Source organism: Bombus impatiens, unplaced genomic scaffold (genome assembly GCF_000188095.3).
Source record: "Bombus impatiens unplaced genomic scaffold, BIMP_2.2 scf_0151, whole genome shotgun sequence".
Classification (NCBI taxonomy): domain Eukaryota; kingdom Metazoa; phylum Arthropoda; class Insecta; order Hymenoptera; family Apidae; genus Bombus; species Bombus impatiens.
The window spans coordinates 115,140-133,518 of record NT_176570.1 but is presented as its reverse complement, the minus strand read 5'-3'; the positions used below and the strand labels follow the sequence as shown (position 1 = coordinate 133,518).

At 37.0% G+C, this 18,379-nt stretch overlaps 1 protein-coding gene across 1 annotated transcript in view; it reads left to right on the top strand.

Annotated features, from left to right (window-relative positions):
- Positions 1-18,379, top strand: part of LOC100744244 (syndecan) — a 236,411-nt gene that overhangs the window by 107,825 nt on the left and 110,207 nt on the right. The window lies entirely within an intron of this gene.

Sequence of the window (18,379 nt, the reverse complement as noted above, 5' to 3'; positions counted from 1 at the left end):
CGGTCCGTTTAATTCTATGTGCACAGCTGGTGGCCGCCTCGAACGTAAAGAGTCACCGGACGTAACACGAGCATATTATGGTGTAGAGTATGTTGCTATGTATGTGTGTATGTATGTACATATTAGGTTGTCCGAAAAGTTTCTTTCGTTTTATACGGAAATAATAGACGCGCAATGTTTTTTGTTTTATATTAGTTTATTGAATTGTGCACGAACGTGATAATACAAAAATTATATAAAATAATAGAGGATGATAATAGAAATATAACGAAATGGGTCATACCTAATACAATAAAATAATATAAAACAGAAATTGTTGTTCATTTATTATCAGCTTTTGAAACGAAAGAGACTTTTCGAACAACCTAATATATAGGGTGTCCATTAGGTCTTTTCTTCATAGATGTAGGCTCGTTGATAGTATAAATAGAAATAAATAGAAAACACACAGGCGTGTATAATTTGTAAAGTCAAACTTATTTTGTAAATTCTCCATAATATTAAAAGTAGCTTAGTGTATTTTACCGATTCCTTTAATTTAATTTAATTTAAAATTTCATTTGGATTTCTTCGATTTAAATTCAGCGCTAATTCTGTTTACTTTGGAAGATCACTAAATTCAGTATCATCTGTGAATTGATAGATTATGGCTTGTAGATTAGTACGCAATTATTCTCAAGTACTTTCGCTTATTCTACCATGAAAATCAGACTTGACAAATCGGAAGCAAAAGTTTACACGAGCAAAGAACGAGAAAGGGAGAATATTTTTAGAAAAAATTACCAATTTGCTTTGATATTCTTTTGAGAAGATTCAGAGACGAGAACGATAATCTCAAAGCAGCAACGTTAAAACGAAAATAAGAAATAACGACGCGAGATCTATAATCAAGAGAACGGTATATAATTTTCCAGCCAATTCTTGGCTTTTCTCGGTCCATTAACCCTCGATCATCTGCACGGCGTCCATTCGATTCGATTCGACAAACTGGCTTAATGTAAATGCAACGTCGCCGTGCCAACCTCGAATCCCGAAACGATTTTCGTTGTCGCGGTCACCGACTCGCCATTGGAACCGATTCAAATTTATCGCTGGCCCCAACAGAGATTTTTCATTCTCCATCGGATCTGTATTCCCTTCTGGGAAGAAATGCTCGCGGAATGTTAATTGCGACAAAGAAAAACATCTCTACGTAGAACGTTTCTAATGCATTGGAGTCTTTTTAAACAGACAAACCTACTCGATTCCGTGTAATTAAATATTATTCGATCTTGCAAACACGTAGTGGCAAATTATGTATTTTTTTTTTTTGCGATCAAATGAGTTTATTGTTAACGTTAATGAGTTTATTATAAAATAATTCCATAAATAAGTAAATAACATTTCTACGTGAAACATCAAATTGGATTCATTAAAAAAAAAAAGTTGAATAATAGTTGTATGCATAAGAACATGTTGGTTTCTGCGAAGCTTAATTTCTTTTCTCTTTCTATCTCCTTCATTAATATTCTTAATGGTCGAGCACAATTAATTACATTTTTTCAACGGTTTAAAAAGAATCGCGCGAACTCAGATATAATCGAGCAACTTTACGCGCGTTTCTCGAGAAACTCCCTTTTTTGGTTTAATATTTTCCAAACCGCAAGAAAGACATTTCCAAAAACAATTTTAACGCGTGCAAATTGTCAGAGAATTTTTATCAATCTTCATCCTGATACTTTTGAATAAACATTTATTTCTTCCAGTCTATGTTTCTCTGCCTTTAACAATATCAATAATTTCGATGTATAATGCATTGTCAATTCACGTTCAGGATTTTTTCTGTACAAGAATTAACGATTACTACATTTACATAACTCGTAGGTGATTATACGAATGTAATTGACGCTGTGGAATTACAAGAAATTATTGAAAATTAAATTCCAATATGTAAAACACGAATCTGTAAATATCTGTTCCATTATCGATACAATTTCGTATCGAATTAACTTACAAATATAATCTCCTTCTCGTATTTATTTTCTATTCGATGAAATTTCTATCTGCATTTTAAAAAGCTCTCACATTTTCTTTTGAGTTTCCGCGTATCCGTTTAAACGCGCGTTTAATAAGATATCCCGCACATTAGAACTTAATTAGATAGCGTAATTGTACTCTGAATTTACCGACGCAAAATTAACAAACTCGATATTCGAGAACAGAGCGTCCGGGAATATCTCATTTTAAAGCTCCGTCATCTTTTTACTATTGGCTTGGCCACTAAGTGATTGCGGATTTTATCCATACCGCCTAATGACAAAATCCGCAATCACTTAGTTGCCAATCCAATGCAAGCAAATAATTCATCTTTCTTGGTCTCGTCTTATTCCACAGCTAAAAACGAAGTTTATCAGACTCATCGGCTGTACCAGTGATTTTATCAGACTGCTTTTAACACTTTACCGACCGATAGCCGATTAATCGGTTTTTTGTAACCAACGCTTACTAACCGATAGCCTATTAATCGGCTTTTTGTCGCCGACAATCTTTCTCGTTATTTGAACAGTAATTTGTCATTTAGTACTAAGGTACCTTGCTCAGTGGCGTCAGTTGCGTTGCTTTGTGAGCTGCCACAATTTTATACCAATTTGAAGAACGTACCGTTCGCGATGAACAAGAAGAATGGTATCGGAGAGTCTAAACCGAAACAGAGCCGGCGCCAGGGAGAATCGGCGCCTGAGTTGCCGGGCGTATGCTGTTGAATCGCTAGCGATCGGTAAAATGTTAAATATCGTGACAATTTATAAACGAAAGGAAGTTTCATCATTGAATGTCTGTGAAACACGATACCAGCGGATATCATTTTTCAAATAATTCCTCGATTACCAGCAGTCACTGCAACTATTCTATTTCTGTCGTACGTGTGTACATAGTGTATGAGTCTGGGTAAATCGGAGCAGTGTTCTCTCTCGAGTCTTCTTGGTACGTTTGTTAGAGTTTAGCACAATAGCAGTTACACTTGGTAGCAGTTTTTAACGAATGGGTTTACGCGATTTTTGTATGTTTGTATGATATTTTTTTTTTTTTTTTTTTGTATGTAGACATGTTTCACGTTCCACTTTTCACGTTTTCCTTGTATCGTAGTTTCTTGCAAACCACCGTGCATGCAAGATGTATCATAAGACGATGCATCGAAGGTTGGCCATTTTTTTGATGTTTCGCTTGGCTGCCACGTCCCGCATCTGTAATCCATATGTTCGTATTAGGTTTAATAATGATTTTTGTCGCCGCGCAACAACACGATCGCGTCTTTTCAAATAGCTTCAGTAATCGACCTTTGACCTTTAGTTTATGGCCAAAGGAAACCCGACAAGGCGAGATTTTTTGGAATCAGCACGTCCTTTTTTCCTTTCTTTAAACTGACTTATTCGATTGCCTTCGATTGCGAATCGGTCGAGGTCAAATGCTCACGTCGGGGCTCAAACCGATATCAAGTAAAAAATATTTTCTTGTAAATTTGTACATAAAAATATCAGCTATCGATTGGCCTTTACGCCAACTACGATATAAAATTAAAGAGATGATTCCATTTTTCTTTTTTTCCTTTTTTTTTTTCTCTCTTTGAAGAAGGAAACACGCTTAGTTTCCAGGGCCATTTTCGGACGGTAGAATTAAAAAATGTCACTTCATTCGAAAGCGTACAGGATACTGTACAACTCCTGAAGAGTGGAAAGCTGCCTCGTAGCCTGCTGCGCAACTTGTCAAAGCTGTAGAAATGAACTTCTGCGGAGACGCTTTTAAGAGAAATAAATAGCTTCGTGCAAAAGGCAACAAAAATTCCAAGCGAAAATTTACCACGCTTCTTTCTCACTGCGAACACCATATTTTACCCAAAATTTTCAAGCCCTGCATTCAAATCTTGCTGAGCAACAAACGCGTGAACAAGAAGACCTATTTCCACGGTTTCTATCTTTTTCCCTTTTTCGAGTCTCATTTTCTACATCTTTCCGTTGCTTACGTTTCTCAATAGAAATTTATTTCTGTGCAATCATTGTGTTTCGTTCGATACGCGGAAAGCTCGTTTTTTCTCGTTTCTTGACAAACACGTACAGCTTTTTGCGAATTTCAAACGTATACTTCCCGTTTCATTTCATTTCGCATCAGGTTGTTCCAAAAGTGGTTTTCTTTTGCAAACGCGTCTTTCACTACGTGGTCTTTTTGATTGTTTTTCCGGGTGTAAAGATTAACAGGACGATACTTTTCACGGTTAATATCGACCTTATTGGCCTTCGTACAGCTTTTCCGTTTCGTGCGAATGCGTTCGTGGAATTTCCCACGATCAATGGTACAAATTAATTTCACGAGGTTTCGGTTAGGAACAGCAGATTTTTGGAAATACCGGGAATATTAAAAATAATTCTAGAACGTTGGAAATATTGGGTTTCGCCGACGACTCGCCGTTTAAATCGATATAAATGGACAGATAGATGAAAACATTGGCAAAGATTGATAAAAATACGTTCGCGAAAGCTTAATCCCGATAAAACTTCCTAAAATAATAATTTCCCATATTGCAGATTTTCTCTGATGGCGCAAAGATTTGCGGATTAAATAAAATGATTAAATAATAGAAATTCTGTTGCGTGGGGATAATTGTGAGAAATTGAAGGAATAATTTTGTAACGTTCGTAATTTCCATTTTTTATAAAAATTCGTACGTAGTTTGCAGATTTCTTTTTTTTAGTGAAATATATTCAAAAGATAATTATATCGGGAAATTTTATTAAAAATAATTTCTTGCCACGATTAGGTCGTTATAAGTGGAAACGATGAGATCGTTATACGGATCCTCGCCATAAAACGGAGATAATTTTTTTAATGGCGAAATGATTGCGAAACGCTCTCGACCGATATTAGCTTTGCGCGGATTCGAACAACGTCGTATAAATCTTTGGGAATTCCTAACTATCCTAAAACAAAAGCACGGTATGCAATGTCAAAGCTTTGTGTTATATTTTTAACAAGACCAAAGACATTAGGACTCTTACTATGTTTTTTATTTCTTGCAATTTCCCTTGCTTTCTTTCTTTGTAATTATATCGATCGTAAGTTAAAAAAGATTAAATTTCTATTATGAAATTATGTCCTAAAGGCTTTTCAATATCTGAACGGGACTAAGAAGATTATTTGCTCGTACTGTGCTTTTTATTATCCAAAATTTTTCTTCCTCTTCTTATATTTTGTTTTCTTTTGTTCTTTGTATTTATCGAGTGTAAATTGAGAAAGATCGAATTGGAATTATGAAATTATTATGTTCTAAAGCTCTTTCAATTCTCGAATGACACTGGAAAGATTATAGCTCGTGCTGTGTTTTTTATCATCCGAAATTTCTCTTTCTTCCTCTTCTTATATTTTTTTTCCTTTTTTTCTTTGTATTTATCGAGTGTAAATTAAGAAAAATCGAATTGGAATTATGAAATCATGTTCTAAAGCTCTTTAAATTCTCGAACGACACTGGAAAGATTGTAGCTCTTGCTGTGCTTTTCATCTTCCGAAATTTCACTCTCTTTCGTTGTTTTTAATTATCGGTTACGAATTAAAGGATATTAAATTCCGATTATGAAATTATATTCCAGAGCTGCTTAAATTTTCGAACGAGACTAGGAACATCGTAACGCGTGCTGTGCTTTTCATCTTTCGAAATTTCTCTCTCTCTCTCTCTTTCATTATTTTCGTTGTTTAATTTTCACGAATTAAAGAACATTAAATGCCAATTATGAAATCATATTCCAAAGCTCTCTGACTTCATTCGCCTTTTTTCATTTCAGCCGCGCTCATTATTTTTCGTAATTTCTCTTTCTTTCGTTGTTTACAAGTATCGAGCCCCGTTAATTTGAAAATTGTTGGTTAAAAAATGAAGAAAATGAAAAAGCATTTTCGTACGTTGTTAACTTTTCCAGTCTCGGTCCGATGCGTTTTGATAAACATTTGATATAAAAATTTGATGAAATATCAATCGATCAATAATCAATATTATGATTCGAGTAATAAAAAGGCAAATTTTCCGACTTTCCACCGCGCGATCCTTCCATTTGCGTATCCATTGCGCGTACTCGAAACTCGTCGACAACGAGCGATAGCCAGCCAAGAGATCTCGTTGGAAAGTGTTACAAAAGTGCCATTATACGATAGAAACGCTGCGGCACGAGTGCTCCTAATCGGATCACGTTGCGTTTAAGAATGGCGTGTATGGAAAACACGTTCACGGAGAAGACTGCGAAATGCCAATTCGCCAGCGAATACGCTTACTCTGTTGTTCCATTGATCGCGCGCGATATCAACTAGTCGAAACAGGATTAAACGTCCAGTCCGATCATTCAAATTATATTCTCTGTCGTGATATCGAGGCGATGGTACTGTGAAATGGACCATTCTCTTGTCGCGTGTATTAATACAAAGTATGTTTATTGGCATTTTACAAAAATCTATCGTCGTATCATCGGTATCATTACAAAAATAGGCACATCGATGACAATGGAAAATGAAACAATTCGGGATTTCTAAGTAAATGGAAAATGTCCCGTTCGATGAGCATCGTGAGAGGGACCTTTTCCACCGAATTAAAAATCTAAAATTTTGCGATATTCTGTTACTATATCGATGAGTTCATAACGAATCGTCATATATATACTTTTTGTAACGGACGCTACATAATGGTAAAAAAAAGTCGTAAATTATTATATTTTCTCGTTTGAACGAGACGAAATACGTTGGAGGATAGCTATCTGTTCAAAAGTTATTTTATCGAAGATGCCCGGAAACACGCGAATTTAGTTTTCTCGTGTCAGCTTGGAAACTAAGTGATTGCGGATTTTATCCATACCGCCTAATGCCAAAATCCGCAATCACTTAGTTGCCAAGCCAATATTACATAAAGTACACGTATTTAGATGTAGACTTTTCAGCTTCAATTTCATCTGCATTTACAAATTGTTATATGGCCATCGTTGAGCTGTGGGATTAGGCTAAAAAAATTGCTCAACAAAATCGTGTCTTTTATCTCTTGTTGCGATACAATTTTTCCGGGTGATTCCATGTGAAAAGAGTACCGCGCTCGTATAGGTGAAACAATGAAATCGACGCCTGACGATTTTATTTTCGCTGGTTTGCTCCACTCCCTTAAAATGTTTTTCCGCCGACAAAATTGAAAAAAAATACGTTATTTTTCAGTCCATTCGCTATAACGTATTTCGAAACGAGACAAAATCAGGGAGAGACGCCATCCCTGTTAGTGTTTCGCGATTTCACACGCTCGATTGACTTTCTACGAACAATTTAGATGGACAATTATTTAAACGAAATTACAGCTCACCATAAAATGCTCTGTCTTTCTTCTTCTTTTCTTCTTTTTATTTTTTTTTTTCTCTTTGTGAAGTTTTTGACAGAAATGCTCTTTAAAACTGTACAACTTCTATTACGAAAATTCTAGAGTTTCATAGTGCTTTAGTCGTGTCACTATAGGCTATATTTACGAAAACCGAATACGAAATTACACGATACGTTATTACAGCGCTGTTTCCACGATCCACTTATCGAGTTTCGAAGTTCAACTTCGATAATTGCGCACTCTTGATGTTCAAGGCCAGCCAACTAGGAAGTTTGATTGAATTTCGAACGAATACAACAGGTTTCCGTATGAAAAAGCGAAATCGATCGGGACAGCACGTTGGTGGTTCTTCTGCTGCGATAAAATACAATAAAACTGTAAATAAAGTGCTCTTATCGTGTCAAATAAGCCAGCGTTTCGTACAAAATAAAATTAGCAGAGTTGTAACCATCGATCGAAAGATAGACTCGGTGAAATCTGGTGCAATCTGGCGATACCGAGAGATTTAAATGGCAATCGGTTCGTAGGCACTTGAAAACGACGGAAAAAGAAATTCTCGCATAGCTGGTCGGAGTACGATAGTTTTTATTGCAAATATGAAAAAAAAAACACCAATTCTCTGTCGTATATTAACTTGACGATTTATTACATTTTTATAACTTTGTTCTATGAAACATAAAATCGAGAGGTTCTTGCAGAGAACACTGTAGGTGAGAAAAAACGAATTTTCCAGGGAAAAGAGAAAACTTGTACGTTGTAACGTAGCCCGATTCATCGTGACAAATAAGCATATATTGCATATTCGCGTACTTTTCACCATGTCGATTCTGATTCTTCAACGAAGCTCTTCTTAATTAATTATGCGACGAATTAAAGGATAATATTCAGTGATAGTAGCACTAGAAGTTCATTTTTATTTAGTTTTTTTTTTTTTTTACTTAGGTTTACGATTATTTTCCTTATTTCCTTGTATTCTTATTTCATCATCTACACACACAAACACACATACATACAACCTTATTTTATCGTTACATATCTACTGTCTATTTGTTTAATATTAACCATGAATTATTTTACTGTTCATCTAATCTATCTATTAACTATGTAATATTCAGTATCTTTATTAATACTAATATTTCAATGTTAATCATATTCTTTATTAATGTACAGTTAAACGTTAATTATCCGAATGAATTGGAGCCGAGGTGGTTCGGAAAATCGAATTGTTCGGATAATGAAACATGTATCTATTTATCCGATGAATAGTCATAGGAATTAACCGTAAAAAGACTATCACCGCTGTATATATCACTCGAAATATTATTAGGTTGTCCGACAAGTTTCTTTCGTCTTATGAGGAAATAATAGACGCGCAACGTTTTTTTGTTTTATATTATTTTGCCGAATTACGTACGATCCATTTCGTTCTGTCGAGATAAACACCGTGACATTTCACACACTCGCTTTCACGTTTGTATGAAGATGCACTGTTGTAAAAAACACGTTTAATATAATATTAATTCATTTCTGAAGAAATTCTTTGAAGCAACGATATACCTATCATTTTATTTATTACATAGATACGTATATCCTCTTACACGAATAAAGAACAAAAACCAAATATGTACGATACATAGTAATTGCATACTGCTTAACGTTAAGAAAGTTTATTGTTTAAAGTAATAATCTTGCCAGTTCCAAGAACCGGTGCTGATAACGACGATGAGACGCCGGTTCGGATAATCGAGCTTCGAATAATCCAGCCCTCTGTTCCATTCATTTTTCCAAACGTTGGAAATTAACGTGCAAAGTAACAATAAAATACGTACGTTTGGCAAGCGAGTGAGAGACGTGGGACTTTTGCACAGTACTCTACATGGAAGACAGAAACAGTTAGAATCACGTAGAAGAAGTATTCCTTTGCTGTTCTCGTTGATACCAACCACCAGCTTCACAGAACTCGAATACTCGTTCTAATAAATTCCAATTAAGAGCCTGCCAACCCCTTTCTTCTTTCCTACACTCTTTTTCCTCCCCTTCTTCTTTTTCTTCTTCTTCTGCTGCTCCCTCGTACGTTGGTACGAAAATCTTGTGAGACCATTTTATTTTCTCCTTCTTCTATTTTTTTTTCCCTTTCTTCTTTTTAGAAACGAATCACGTAGCTCTTTGTTAAGGGTAGTATACGTTTGCGAGTTCTTTGAGCGAATGGGGTATTTTTGATGAGAGGTCTTGTTTAGCTCTCCCTGGGATAGATAGCCCTCTTTGGAAGGGCTGCAAGGGCTTCGTACGATCCAACAAGCTTAATTGCATACCAAACAAAGTTGTTTGTCGGCACAAATGGATTTTGATAAGGCTAATTGGAGGAGAACTACGATTTTGCAGATTTTGATTACCACGTGTTAGGCTGAGCGATAAATCCATTCGCGTTTCCCTAGCATATCACATAGAACGACACGACAAGTGTTATTACCTTTATATAAAAATATTCATTTGATCAGGGAATAATCGTATCTTCAACGTATCTTCAATTCAAAAAAGAAGAAATTATACGCAGTTTTTATATTTTCTGAAATGCACACACACTAGGGAAGAGTGAACGATCTTCTTACTCAAGAAGATAATTTTATAGTGCTCTTCTTTTAAATAACAGTAATGTATAATGATATAATAAGAATAATATAACAGCACAAGTATACCAATTAGTATATACAAACGCACACAACGATATATGTAGAAAAATATTCATTTGATCAAGGAATAATCGTATCTTCAACGTATCTTCAATTCAAAGAAGAAGAAATTATACGCAGTTTTTATAACATTTTCTGAGATGCACACACACTAAGGAAGAGTGAACGATTTTCTTACTCAAGAAGATAATTTTATAGTGTGCTTCTTTTAAATAACAGTAATGTATAATGATATAATAAGAATAATATAACAACACAAGTATACCAATTAGTGTATACAAACATATAAAATTAGTGTACACAAACACACAATGATATATGTATAAAAATATTCATTTGATCAGGGAATAATCGTAACACGTATCTTCAATTCAAAAAAGAAGAAATTATACGCAGTTTTTATAATATTTTCTGAAATGCACACACACTAGGGAAGAGTGAACGATCTTCTTACTCGAGAAGATAATTTTATAGTGTGCTTCTTTTAAATAACAGTAAAGCATAATGACATAATAAGAATAATATAACAACATAAGTATATCAATTAGTGTATACAAATACACACAACGATATATATTTGGCAATAACGATAAACAACAACGCAGTATATGCAAATGTTTTGTAAGTCAATATTCTGAGAATGTCAAGTTAATTACGTACTGCAGTCCTTGCAAGTAACAATTGCAAATATTAGCTCTGCCTAAACCTGTTCTCTCGAATCTAAATGACCGAAAATGGACGTTATATTTCGACGGATATCATCGAAATATATATATATACAGCTCTCAAGTATTTGCTTTTAATATCCAACATAATTTCGTTAGCGCCTATACATATTGCGTTCTTGCAGCAACAAGATATTCGGAAAAGGAAGACATCCGAGGAAATACAATGCAAAGACGAAGCAGAAGCGAGCAGAATTGATCGTTCATATTCATTTCCCCTAAGAGCAGAAGATAATCAGCCGATTCATTACACATGTAACATCTGCGCCACGTTATAACGAGCCGGGTCGATCCGCGTCAGATCATCCAAGAAACCATTTATCCCCATCGCCAGCAACCGATCGACTGGCAGTCTGCCATCTCTAAGGATCGTTAAAACCATCATCCTCCTCTCCATTCGACGCAGCGAAAACTCGTTGAGTTTCCATTTGCTCGAATGTATCTCGAGCCTCGATTTCACGAGTCTTCGGGAAGAAAACTGGGAAATTCGTCGCGTTGCTGCGCACGTGCGGATATCCGGATCGACGTTGAGCGAAGCCTGGTGGAGAGCGGACGCGAATTAGAATGCCGAGGAATAAGCAGAAAGTGGATGAGCCAGTTGGGACAAGTACGAAGGAAGGTCGATTCGGTGTCTGGCTGAGAATAATCGGCCAGCTGTCGACCGGGATGTCGCAGCGATCATGGTTGCGGGCCTGCTCATAGGTCGGCTGGCGCCTGTCTCTCATCCATTATACATGAAAACACTCGACCAGTGGCCTGGCCAGGCTTTTTCCTCGAGATTCCACAGCCTCTTATTCGTGTCTGACCATCCGTAATGATAATTCATACGCGCTTCGAGGAGGGTGCACGGTGTTCTTGCTATCGAGAGGATGAGTTCCTCGGGCTCCTACGTTTCTTGGGAACACTGCTGCTGCCATTGTATTGTTTTGTTGCGTACACACTGGGTCACGAAAGTATTTGAACGCTTGCCAGAGACGGGGAATCCAGCAGGGTAAGCAGGCCAAGCGTTCGTCGATAGATCAGTATGTTGATGGTTGCATCGGTACGTCATCTTGTGGAATTAGTTGACGATCGTTCGTTACGCGCGACCTTCCATTGACAACGTTTTATTTCCGATCGATTACTAACTACCAACCGGTTAGTTGTTGCGATCTCTTTGAAAAGTGTGTCCCTGAAATGTGTTAGAAAGCAAAGGACGACTACTTTGTTCGCGTTGTATACAGCTGCTTCGTGATGATCATTTGTATTCTTTTGCTTGTTCGTTTTATTTTCTTCTATTAGTATGTTTTATCGGCGAGTTAATGAACACCGGAGACACGTTAAATGTTAAGTGTTTAACCAGTCAACAGCGGAATTTAGTTTTAGAAATCTGTCACGGGGGTCGTGTTGGGTCACAGAGTGCGTGAATAAATACAAGCGACGACAAGCATACGCGTGAAACGCAGCGGAACGAGGTTTTTGTCGGACGTGTATACTCGTCAAACGCGGCTAACTGGTTAACAGAGTGCGCTTCGAGGAGGATGCGCTCACCGTGTTCTTATTATGGAAAAGACGAGTCGAACTGCTTCTTGGACTCCTACGATTCTCTCGTTTTGTTCTGTACACAGTGGGTCGCGAAAGTATTTGAACGCTTGCCAGAGAAAATTTATAGAGTCTAGCAGAGTAAGCAATCAGCGATAAATACCGTTGCATCAGTATCTCGTGGAATTAACGAACACACGTTAAATATCGAGCGTCTCATAGAAGATACAGAAAATAAATAGCAGAAGATAGTAATATTACGAGTAGATCGTGGATTTTTATAGGAAAATTTGCGTGGGCAAAATTGCACAGAATGCACGTAATGTGAAGAGATACACGAAGCATCCAAAGTATAGTGCTTTCTGTAACACGTGGTAGATAAGCCAATTTTCCAGGCTCGTTTCCTACCAGCGCGATCACGATACTCGATTTTCGATACCGCCAATGAAATTTCAAAATGTTCCATAAAAAACTCACAATGTCTTAATAAATAATACAGAATGTATGCTTGTAACAGATATATTGGAACGTCCATATGTTAAATTGTACCAAGAGTGTCTCTCTTTTGCAAACACGTCTATTACAACGATGCATCTTTAGACAAACATTTTCGTATAATTTTGTATAAATGTATTTTTATCTTAAACAGAACAAAATGGATCGTGCATAATTCAATAAAACGATATAAAAGAAAAGATCTTGTGCTTCTGATAAAATGTTTCCTCATAAAACCAAAGAAACTTTTTGCAACCTAATATACAGAGTGGTTGGTAACTGGTGGTACAAGCAGAAAGGGGGTGATTCTACGCTAAAAAAGAAGTCGAAAATATAGAATAAAATTTTTTCGTTCGAGGCATTGTTTTCGAGGAAATCGACTTTGAATTTTCGCTCGGTACGCGTGCACTTTATCGCGTCTCGTTATAACCGATCTCACTGTAGATCGTTGTCTCGATGGAAAAATTAAAAAAAAAAAATTTTATTCGATATTTTCGACTTCTTTTTTCTCGTATAGTCTACTAACGCGATCACGATACTCGATTTCAATATTGCGAGCGAAATTTCGAGCTGTTCCGTACAAGACGCGCAACATATTGCCAAAAAACGAAAACAAGAAAAATGTCTAGAGGAATTCGAATACCTTGGCAAGCAACAAAACGTGTCTATCCCGTTCTCTCATTCGCATGATGTTGGCGGAGCGCCGCGTCATCGCTGTTCCCTGTAATTTCTGTTGGTTTCTTCGCGCAAGAAGAGACGAGGACTCTAGGAGTCAAGGACGCGGAAGAAGACTCTTCGCCTCGCCTCTCTCGGTCTCTCCGGCTTTCTGCCTTTTCATCCCTTCCGCTTTCTCCCTGATCTTTTACACTCTGTTCGTTTTATGATTCCACGACGTAACGTAGAATGGGCGCCGGTCTCTCTGCTAACGAACCAATCAAAAGAAGAAGACGAAGCGCGCCAGTTGCTCGTCGCAGCGAACCCTGAATAAGCGAAACGAGAGGGAACTGGCGTCGGACGAGGCCACCGAGAACGCAGGAAAGACGAGAGACGAACTTTTAGTAATCACACGCGAATCTTGTCTCGTTCTCTCGCTCTCGTAGACAAAAGCTTTTGCATTATGTTGGATGGACGCGTCGACAGATGGAGAGGATGGTTTTTGAGGACGCCAGTGACGTTCAGCTGGATGGGTTTGCAGTTTGGTAGAAGGATTTTTCAGGGTTGTTAGAAGGCTTGTTAAAGGGTCAAGTTCGGTCGGATAGAATTTTAATCGTATTCTCAATTAATTGTATTATGTTAGATTATATTGGTATCTTAATACACTATATATGTCATATATGTTGTGAACGTTTGTTCGTTGCAGCGAAGCTTATGCCCATTGCTATCTTTTCTCAGCATGTGCACGTTTGATACGTTCTGCTTCTGCCATAGTTTACTTCTTAAAGCTTCATCTTAATTTACCATCTGATATAATGTTTACCAGCTGTAGCGTAATTTATTAGACGGATTACGATGGAGGATGTCTCGGATAAACGAAACCGCGTATATTAAATCTGTTTTGCCTTATTTACGATTGCGCGAAAAAGATTGTTCGGGGCAAAGTTAAGCTAATTTGAAGGGGCACGCGTAACGGTGGAAAGAATTTTTTCACCTCGTTTCTTTCAGGGGATTTCAAGGTCTTTTCAATCTTTTTATACACAGCTCTGTATACTTTGTATGAATGAAAATATCAAGGGAAATAAAGGGAAACGTAAATGCAAGAGTATTTGTAATCAAACCTTCTGAAAACTTTTTACCAGTTTTACGAAATTAAGGTGTATTTTAAACGAAGCGTTTTCAAACGCAAAGCACCTTGATACTTTTCACTGTGCAAAATGAAAAGTCATATCTACCGATGCAAAGGAGTATATTAGGTTCTATTCGTAAATATACCGTTGGCCTTGGAATCTCCTTACAAAAAAAAAAAATGAACGAGAAAAATTCGTTCCACCGTTTCACGCGCCCCATGAAATAAAGATTTTTTCATACAATCGTAGATAAGGCAGGTATTTAGGTGATCTCATTCAGCCGAGACACCAGGTATATCTTCTAGGTCATTTTGTTTCGTTATTTTAAGACCTGGCTGCTAGGGGCGAGCATTTTAATTCTGATGAAGCTTCGCGAAGTTTCGTTACAGGGGTTGAGAATGATTTGGGGTATTGTTACGGGTAGATTGCGATTCTCAGAAAAGTGGATATTTTGGGATTTTAATGACATTTGCAGAGTGAAAAGTTTCGAGTTTTTTCCGATGTTACGTTGTAACTCTGCAAAGGACAAACTCGCTTAAGTTTAATTATTCTGGGCGATGAACGATTTGCGATATTGTTAAGAGCTGATTGTGATTTTCGATTGGGTCTGCGATTCTCGAAAAGACAAGCTTGTTTAATTTTAATTACTGCGAGGGTGAATGATTCAAGACGTTGTGAAGGGGTGGATTGTGATTTTGAGAGAAATGAATATCCTGGAATTTTTTAATGACAATTATATCGTTATACCTAGCGAGTTTTCGAATTGTAATTCTGGAAGTAGCCAAGATATTTTTATTTTAATTGCTGCGAGGGTGGAAGATTCGGGATATTGCAAATTATATAATCTACAAAGAGATGAATATTTGACAATTTTAATTAAGACGAAGACAACAGATTTGGAACGTACAAATGTCGAGGGTGGATTTTAATTAACAAATAGTTTCTATAGATAATTTTGGGACAAAAATTGTAAGTAATATCGTGGTTTTGTAAAGTAGAAATGTTATTTGATAACAGACGAGTGTCTTAGACCATTAATTATGCTGCTGATGGAAGAGAAATGGAATTTTAATTACGACGAACGTTCTATGTACTGTGAAGAGATTGCCGATAAAGTAAATATTTTTGATAGAAAAATTTCACTCCGACGAAAAGAAGAGTATTACAGAGAGAAAAATTCAGCACGCCGCAAAAAAATATGAGACTCGCCTGAAATAATCTGAGCAATTTAGAAGGTATTTAACAATGGCGAGGAAAATAAAGAACAAGGCGATTCTAACCTTTTGTTCGATAATCCATTCGAAAAACAAGAATACCCGGCTGTGAGAAATTAATTAAAAACGTTCGTAGAACGAGAGAATGTTAAAATAAAAAAAAGAAAAAAAAAAGAAGGAACGCTCACAACAGCATACTCCACGATAAATTGTACAACATTGAAAGACGATTAATTGTACGACAATAAGTAATATCATCATTTTATTTAAACGTCAAACGTATCAAACACCATCAAGCGAACAAATTAAAACACAACGATTAAACACAAACAATTAGTTAAAAAGATTTATTTATCAAGTTTTCTTATTACTGTTATAAACGTCCTTTTACCGAGCCAAATTTTACTCCTGAAAGAATCGCTATTAACGATTGCAAGCATCTTTTCACCAAAGTTAGGATAACGATCGCGTTATAGATACTATCAGGCTCGTGTTTCCATTTAACCATTTTCGTTCGATGTTCATCGATAATTGGATTCCGCCGATACGATGGATGCAACATTTGCAGGATTTCAACTCGGCGCAACTGAAAGTTGGCAAAGCTCGTTGATAGTTGGCCGAGTTAGCCTATGAATTTCTGATACGGGGAAACAATCGATTTTGCTTGCAATTAGCGGTTCACCTCGCCACTCTCTCTCTCTCTCTCTCTCTCTCTCTCTGTCTCTGTCTCTGTCTGTCTCTATCTCCGTCTCTATTTTCGTTTATCGATCGCTTATCAGTAATTACGCCGATGGATTCTTTGATTTTTTGGAATCGACGAGAAATTTTTGATCGAAGAGGAATACCTTGTACCTCGCGTATTTCTAGTTACAGCTATAAGCGAAGATAAATATATTAAAAAAAAGAGAAAGATTGTAACTATATATGCGTGTGTGTATAAGAAAAGTACATTTTTACGATGTACTGAGAAATATGTCGTTATTTAGATCATCTTCTTTTTCTTCTTCTTTCCTGCTCCAATATTCCATTTGGCATACTTAATAGTCCCAAAGTTGTATATTAGATTCTACGATTCTTACAGCGCTTCTCATGCTATTTGCATGATCTATGTTCCGTACACAACGTCTAATATCCGCTGTTGGATGTTAGAAGAAAGTGGAAGAATTATATTGTATACGTTCGACTTGCTCTTCGGAAGCAGTAGATTTCGGAAACACCCTGTATATGTGCGTCAAAAAATTCAATTATTGTACGAGAGAAGAAGGAAGATCAAGACCACGAGAGAGAAAGAAGAAAAAGTACTTGTAACGCGCGTAACGAAAAAAGGTGGATAATTACTAACTAAAAAATATTCATTTAATGTATGAAAAAAGAAGAAAACCGAAAAAACGAAGGAAAAAGAAAAAGAAGAGAAAGTACCTGTTCCTCGTGCACAAAGAAGAAAGAGGGAAAAAAATGTTCGCACACAAAAAAGGGAAGAATCGAGAAATCAAAGAAAGGGTAAGGTGTCCGAATAAAAAGGGGGAAAAGGGAAAAAAGCAGCTGACCGAAGAAAAAAGAAAGGGAAAACCAACAATTTTTATCGTGTACTCAAACACAAAGAGGAGAACACAGAATCGGAAAACCATAGAGAGGATCCGTCGATCAAAGAGAAACGAAGAAACCCAATGGAAAGGAAGAGTATTCTCACAAACAAAAAAATAGCATCAGCACCGATACTGTCACCTAACCAACCAACCGTGGGTATTGCGCAAAGAAAAAAGAAGAAGATTCAGAAAACAAGGAAAAGGAAAACGACGAGCGAAAAAGGATACAAAGTAATCGATTAAAGAGAGAAGGAAGAAGCAAGCCGATTAAAAAGAAGAGAAAGTACTCGCGCATATAGCGAAACAAAGAATCAGAAAACCACAGTCCTCGAGCGGGAAACGGATTATTCCAAAGAAAACAAAGAATGCGCTTACAAGCAAAAAGAAGAAAAAAGAAGCAAAAAGAGGGAAGCAGTTGCCAATTGCCCCGTTAACCAACCAACCACCACCGCCACATTCCACAAAGAAAAACGAAGAAGAATCAGAAAGAAGACAAAGATACAGAGTGCTCGATTAAAAATCAAAAGAAGAGACAAACACCGAAGAAAAGAAGAAATGCTTCTTCACGCAATACAGAAGCGCACAAAGAGAAAGGCAAAGAGTCAGAAACCTATAGGAAAGGCACGATCCTCGCGCAAAGAAAAACGAAGAAACCCTCCGTCTTCCTCCGCAAGAAGAAAAAAAGAAGAAATAATAAAAGAAGAAGAAACAAAAAAATAAGAAGCAAAAAGAAAGAAGCAGATCTTAAAAAGCATCGCCACACCACTACCACCACCAGCCAACCAACCAACCAACCAACCAACCATCACATTCACCATCTGTATGAAGCGCAACGATCCGCCCTAGAAACCCGGTCTCCGTTTAGCCACGGGGTGAAAAAGGGGTGAGAATCCGTGGTGGTCGACGTCGATTAGAGGCGAACGGAAGCGTTGATCGTAAAACGGGAACGGGCATCGATCGTTTATAAGCGGCGTGGATGGATTAATTAAAAACCGGCC